Genomic DNA, 7,500 nt, shown 5'->3' with positions numbered 1-7,500 from the left:
TAAAGAGACAGTTTGCCGTTACTTCGGAGCAGAAACTCCTCTAGTCAGTGCTGGTTCGCTCTGCCCACCTGAGATTCTCGAAAATGATTCTGGTTCGACCTTTTCTCTATCCAGTGATCTATAAAACACGAAATCTCAGAGGGAGGGACATGGGCTCCCTGGAGAAATGTCCCTTTGAAGTCATTGATGGAGAAATAGCACTGCTTTCACCGCCTCGTTTTTTTTTTTTTTTTTTTTTTTTTTTCCTGACAACGGTTGCGGAATCAACTATTCTTAGAGTGCAAGGTAAATTGTACAATTCACAAAGCACTTCAAAGGGTAGCAATATGTGCTCACGTAATAATTTCCGGCAGCCTTGTCGTGTTTAAACGGCCATGACGAAGCTAATATTTATTATTGAATTTCATAGCTTTTGTTTTGGCTAGTTTATCGGATGTTTCCACGTGCCTTGTTGCCCCATTAATTAACGCCAAACAAATGGCCAATCAAATCGTGGCACTGGTCGTGGTAACAGGAACGATACGGGTCCCCGCGCATGCGCAGTGGAGGAATTAGTGAGTTCTCCCTCAGCGATCGCGTGAAGTTCACATCCGTTGAATATTATTTTTAATTAATTTGAAAATTAAATAGCTTCGTTGTTTATTTAATAAAAACTGATCAATAATTAAAATTCTTCAAGGCTGATTTTTTGTTAATGTTCATTTCTAGTAATACCTACCGATCTAACGATCTCTATGTAGATATCAAATTAGAACCGAATGTTGTTACTGTTAGTGTCACTGCATGCTCAATGAGATCAGTGCAATACGATATTTGTGAAAGCACAGTAAGCAACACCGTAGGGCACTGACATTATATATAAAGATCTGTAGTAGAGTTACGGGTACTCCCCACGTTTTCTTTGATGATGTTAACCCAATCGACACGGATGGCAAGAATACACGCCATGCCCACTGTAATATGAGTTTACATTTTGTATTTACACATCGATGGCTCTACAAGTAATTATTCACCAAAGATTCAGTTAATATTTCTACTTATCTCACCTGTTTACCCTCTTCCTTGACTTTTGGAAAGGGTCTTTTGCATTACTTCATTGTCCTCAATTTTAACAAGATTGATTAATATAATAATCATGACATTAATAGCAATAATAACAGTTTCAATCACTAGGGCCTACTGATAGACTCCTTGCCGGCTGAGCACATGTGGAGCCAACTGTATGTTAACAAAATTCACCGAAAAATATACAGGCGACAGCACATAAATCCGTGGTGGTTGGGTTAAAAGAATAAATAATTAAACAAATGAAGAATAAATTACACAGACGCGCACATTATTGACCGACATTCACAATCTAAAATCAAGGTAGAGTACTAACCTACAAGACAAAAGGTACGCAATAGAACGACTTCTTGCAACACAGATTTTTAGGTGTTTCTCCCTCAACGTTCCGGACAACTCTGCCTTCTCTCGTCACTCAGACCACGATGGCATTTCCGCTGTTGCTTATGTTTATGATTTCATTTTTTCTTCTTGGTGATATTTGGGATTGGCATATGCATATTTACATGTAGGTGATAAGCGCGCGCGCGGGTGTGTGTGTGTGTGTGTGTGTGTGTGTGTGTGTGTGTGTGTGTGTGTGTGTGTGTGTGTGTGTGCGTGCGTGCGTGCGTGCGTGTGTGCGTGCGTGCGTGTGTGCGTGCGTGCGTGTGTACCTGCGTGCGTGCGTGCGTGTGTGTGTGTGTGAGTGTGTTTATGTGTGAGTGTGTGTGACTTATGAATGAAATTATTAACAAAAATAATGCATTCGTAATCATCATACCCATGGCATCACGGAAATACAATCAAGCAGTGACTCGACAACTGTGTGGGTCATAGTTACCATATACTTTATACTTGCAGTGATATTCGTAGGTATTTTATTTATTTGTTATTATCATTATTATTATATATATATATTTTTTTTTTTGGGGGGGGAGGCTAGTAAGCATATATCCATAAATACATGTGTGTATGACATGCAGATATGTGCCATACTTACCATTGTTTTATGGTTGCATAGATTTGACATGAAGTCTTTCTATCTATTTATATATCTATATATGCATGTATATATATTTGAATATATATGTATATAAATATACATATATGAATATATATACATATATGTTTGTGTGTGTGTGTTTGTAGATATGTATAGTATATATGCATATATACATACATATATATATATATATATATATATATATATATATACAAACATATACACATCCAAACGTTCTACAATCCTTTAACTCTAAGTAGTGCCAGCTAGTGTCAACTAGGATTCTTAGATTCCAGTACTGTGTCAAATACGTTCCAATATTTCTCGAGTGTGCCAAAAGAGGCAATCATCTGTGAACGAAAGAATAGCTATACGAAAATAATCAGGACATGACAAGCATCGCCTGTATCCATATCCACAGGACGCAAGTTCAGTGCCAAATTACATTTTTCCTTCAGGTAATTTGGCTAAGTAACAGCTCATCCAACAGTATGTGAGTATTGAACGTTAAGGAATCAAGTAGGTTTGAATATTGTCAGCATAGAGCGACAGCGATAATTAACCATACGGCAGACGATCCGCCAGATTAAATATATATTAACGAGACGTAAATTCAAGACATGGCATCTCAAACAAACGTCAGACGCTGGTCCCGCGGCCTCGGGCAGTTGGTTTCCGCTACGGAAAACAACACATCTCTGAGAAATTGCCAGATACAAAATCGCCTTTCAAACGCTCCTCTAAACCCTACACCACGTTGTTATTCATGGTATGTTAAGCATAGGTATCGCATACATATGCTCACATGCATGCGAGTATGTGTGTTCGATTCCACGTATGTGTGTGTGTGTGCATGTATGTGAGTATACACATGCGCATCTAAATGTGTTTATGATCGTGAGCGAGTGTATAATTTATATAGATATTAATGGGTATACGAGTGTGTATGTGCACATACTCGTATAGGAAAGTGTATGTATAATTATGTATATGTTAAATGTGTGTACATGTTAATTTATATGCGTGTGTGTGTATATGTATATATATATATATATATATATATATATATATATATATATATATATGTGTGTGTGTGTGTGTGTGTGTGTGTGTGTGTGTGTGTGTGTGTGTGTGTGTGTGTGTGTGTGTGTGCGCGCGCATGGTCACGAGAGACATATAGGTCTTTAGTCACAGCTGTTCAATTCTGAACCATCTGTCCTTGATGTGTATATATATACATATATATAGGTCTATATGTATGTGCGCACGTGTGTATGTATATATATGTCCATGCTAAACAGAGGCATCACTCACTTACTAGTCCTTCACCTGAAACCGTCTTGAAGAGGTGCAAGACCTTGAGTTCCCTCTCTGAGGTGAGTCTTTGGGTGGCTGTCTCACTGGGGAGGGATGTCCATTTGGGATGACCAAATGGTTCCAAACAAAGATGCCTATTTTGTAGGTGGGGTGGTATCCCCTCTGGTCTCTCCGTAGAGGCTTCACCTACCCGTGCGTGGCTTCCTTGTGCGCTTTCGAAATGGGAGTCCTGGAAGTTGAGCAATGCAGTGTATGTGTACACCCTGCAGCTAGTAACAGGCCTCTTTGGTCCCTTATTCCAGCAAGACGGGTGGCCTGATCTTGGCCCGGTCAGGTCAATCAGCTTGCCTCCTCCTAGGGTCAAGCAATCATGAAGCCATTGGCACCCATACAGGTCCCTTGAGGGACACACAGCTTCCCCTTGTTGGACTCCGTGATGGGTGGGAGCGTGAGAGGGCGAAAGAACTGCTAAATCGCATGGCAAGAAAACCACACAAAAAACAAAAAAAAAAAAATGACTGACATATAAGATGAACCTTGCAAAGCATCACTCTGAAGCCATTTATGGCTTTTACTGGCATGAAAAAACAAAAACAAACACAAACTGACTCTGACAGACCTGCTGGCAAAGAATCCATCACCAAAACAAAATATGTCTGTCCATGAGATTGTCCAGGTATGCAACCAAAAATAGAGTAATCTCTGACTCTCCCTTAAACGTCTTCCCTGACCGAGATGGCTCTGAGACACTGTGTTCAAAGTACAAGTCTGTGTGTCCAGGGAATTGACCTGGAGTGGGTTCAGGTCTTCCAATACATTGGGGTAAGGATTGACCAGACCCTCTCCTTCCAAAGCAAGACTGTCTGTCATGAAAGCGATGACTAAGAGACACACAGGAGCTTGTCAAGGAGAAAGAACCAATACCCTATGCCTAGACTGAAGGCAGAAGCCCAGAGGGTCATTGCAGCCATCACTCCTCCAGGCAGTAGAACCTACTTCAAAGATGGATCAGTCGATCCTGTAACCCACACTACAGGCGCCGGCTTTGCAGCAAGGGATGTCACAAAATCCATAAGGGTAACAGACAGTGCCCTACCATTATAGGTAGAGGCAGTTGCGATAAGGAGAGCCCTAGCCCACACATCCTTGAGAAGGACATGTGGTCATACATACAGATTCTAGGACAGCCAGCCTGTCTACAGCAGAGCATGCCCAAAGACAACATCTATCTCCTGACCACTGTGGTTACCACAGCGAAGAGGATTCTGGCTCGGGGTAAAAAAAAAAAAAAACATCATAAACTGGGTCTCCAGCCACATTGGCATCAAAGGGAATGAGCTTGCTGACACATGAACTGACATTGGCAGGGGTATACCCCCAAATCCCATCATCATTCACCAAAGCCGAAAAATCTTAAGGCACAGGTCCAGTACCACAGGACTTGCCACTCTCCTGCAGTTACACAGAGAGGAAACAAGAACAGATGCCACAGGCTATGAGCCATTAGCACTCTTCTTCATAGAATCAGACTATGTTAATATTGCGCATGGCAAATCTTGAAGACAATTGACTATGCATACAGGTGTTGCAAGCATTATGGTAAGCCAAACGCCACCCTGTTATACTATCTACAGAGTTTTAAGCACAATTTCTGAGACAAGGACCATCCACAACAGCCGCCGGGCAGGTAAAATGATAAAAACGTAGCTTCAGTACCAATAAAAGTGATCAGTAAGTAACTTCAAGGTAACCTGCAGCTATAGTAATGAAGAACTAGGGAGCTTCTGTGAAGACTACCTAATTTAACTTGCAGGCCAGAGAGACAGAATTTACACATAACATCCAAAACATATCTTCTCAATGACGAATATCTTAACAACCAAACCGGCAGTGCAATGACATATAAAGGAAACTGCACTTGAAGTGGGTGGTAAAAGCAAGCAAAGTTCTAGTAGTTTTCGGCAACTTATGCAAACACATAGGGCCATGAAAATATCATCAATCAGGGACAAAAAGAATTATGAGAACTAATAAAGATTATAAATAAAGAGAAGAAGGAAGATGTACGAATAAACCAGTAATTTCAGGCACCAACATAAACAGCTAAAAAGAGACTTAGAGTAGGGAGAAATCAAAAGTAAGCAATAGAGAAACCAGACGGAGTAGTGACATATAGCAAGAATGCAATCATTAAAGTAGTGAAAAACTTGGATTTATAAAGTTCCGATGCACAGTCACAGAGAGAAGTAAAGATGTACCTAAAATGAAAGCATAAATAAAAAGAGCACTCAAAGCATGAAGAGAGGGGAAGCACCAGAAGACGGTATTAGTACATACCTTATAAAAAAATGCAGAAATTGCAGCAGTACAACTAGCCAAACTTTTAACGAATGCTTTATTTCCGGTAAAATTATAGAAATGATTTTGATTCTTAAAAAAGTGGGACAAAAAGGATTAAGAAATACTGCCTCCCCTTCAGTCATCTACAAACTGTTCACAAAAGTCATCACAACTTCTAACCAAATAACAGCGGTATTAGAAGCTATTCGAAAACAAGGCAGAGATGAATTCTATTGCAAAATATTAGAAGAGGTATATGTAGGTGGATGTAGGAACAGCACCCATCAATCTCCAAACACCTAAACAGTATAGCTGGCAAATGAACTGCAACAATTAACAACCAATCTTAACTGAGAAAGTTCGAAAGGTGGATTAAGGTCTTGTTCAACAGTAAATTTCAGTTCAAACGGATACACGTACAGGGTGAAGCGTTAGAGGCAGTAGACGAGTATAAATATCTAGGGCAACTCATACAGATATACACGTCCAATGAAGAGGAAATAAAGTTAAATGTAAGTAAAAAAAAAAAATTGTCTTTAACCAATACATGCTCACCACCATGACATATGGATCAGATACATGGACTACGACCAAAATACTGGAAAGGAAATTAGTAAATGCTCTGAAAGGAATGAAAAGATTGGGGCTTTTGAGATAAAGAGAGAACCTGGGTCAGAGAGCAGACCAAAGTGAAGGATATACTTAAGAGAATTAAAGAGAAGAAATGGTAATAGGTAGGTCATACAATTTTGGAGACAAAACGACAGAGGGACAAAGAAAGTAACAGACTGGGATATAACACAAGAATGCCAAGAGCCACACCAATGACAAGATGGAGTGACAAGGTAACGAAATATGGACCCCAAGACTGGAAACGGAGAATGCAAGACAGAAAGAATTGGATAGACTGGGAGAGGCCTACATCCTTCAGTTAAATGTTACACACATGCATTCATATGAAAATAACATTTTACATTTTTTGGATTATCATTTTACACCAAACTCAGGAAATCACTATTATATATATATATATATATATATATATATATATATATATATATATGTGTGTGTGTGTGTGTGTGTGTGTGTGTGTGTGTGTGTACATATATATACATATATATATAGATAGATAGATAGATAAATATGAAAATGTATTAACATTATATATGTACACACATATGTATGTGTAAATAAATATATACATGTATGTATGTATATGTATGTATTATGTGTCAACGAGAGAGGTTGGTAGCACCGCTGTCACCAGATATCAACGAGAGAGTTTCTTGAGCACTGCTTGCCACCAGATATTAATGAGAGAGAGTGGCCTTAGTGCAGGTGAATGAAAGGGTTCATGGCTTTTTGAGTTTATTACTGAAGGTAGATGTGAGACCCCCAAGAGACCACCGTGTGGTGGAGCTGTATCCTGTGTGGCTTGGTCAGCGTGCCGTGTCTCTCTCCTAACGATACCCCTGACTTAACATATCCTTTAAAGCGGCGGTTTTCTTCGAGGGCGGCTGCTTACTTCCTTTGTAGAAGTGCCAAAAGAGTAAGCAGAGCGGGGATCCTGCGTCCGCTCAAGGAGGAAAGGCAGCTGCTGGGGACAGAGGCGTGAAATGTACCATCAGGTCTTGCAATGTATCGTTTACAATGTGTGTATGTATACCGTGTACATAAGCACGATTTGTGTAAGCCATTAGACATAGACCACGTGGCTGTTTGCCACGTGGCTCAAAGTCCAGAAAAGAACCAGCGCCTCAGCGAGGACTTGCCGAGGAGTACGCCTCCTGCAAGGA

At 40.1% G+C, this 7,500-nt stretch overlaps 1 protein-coding gene across 2 annotated transcripts in view; it reads right to left on the bottom strand.

Annotated features, from left to right (window-relative positions):
• The window catches only part of LOC125032750 (cytochrome P450 2L1-like), a 20,596-nt gene that overhangs the window by 9,776 nt on the left and 3,320 nt on the right, over positions 1 to 7,500 (bottom strand). The window contains exon 1 of one of the 2 annotated variants that reach the window (XM_047624062.1): positions 1,382 to 1,519. The exons of the other annotated variant lie outside the window; for it this stretch is intronic. The gene's annotated coding sequence lies outside the window, so the exon portion shown is untranslated. Of the gene's footprint in view, positions 1 to 1,381; positions 1,520 to 7,500 lie in introns of those variants that run through there. 2 annotated transcript variants of the gene reach the window in all.

Source organism: Penaeus chinensis, chromosome 15 (assembly GCF_019202785.1).
Source record: "Penaeus chinensis breed Huanghai No. 1 chromosome 15, ASM1920278v2, whole genome shotgun sequence".
Taxonomy (NCBI): Eukaryota; Metazoa; Arthropoda; class Malacostraca; order Decapoda; family Penaeidae; genus Penaeus; species Penaeus chinensis.
Note: the sequence above shows the minus strand (reverse complement) of the source record. Positions and strands in the feature narration are given on the sequence as shown.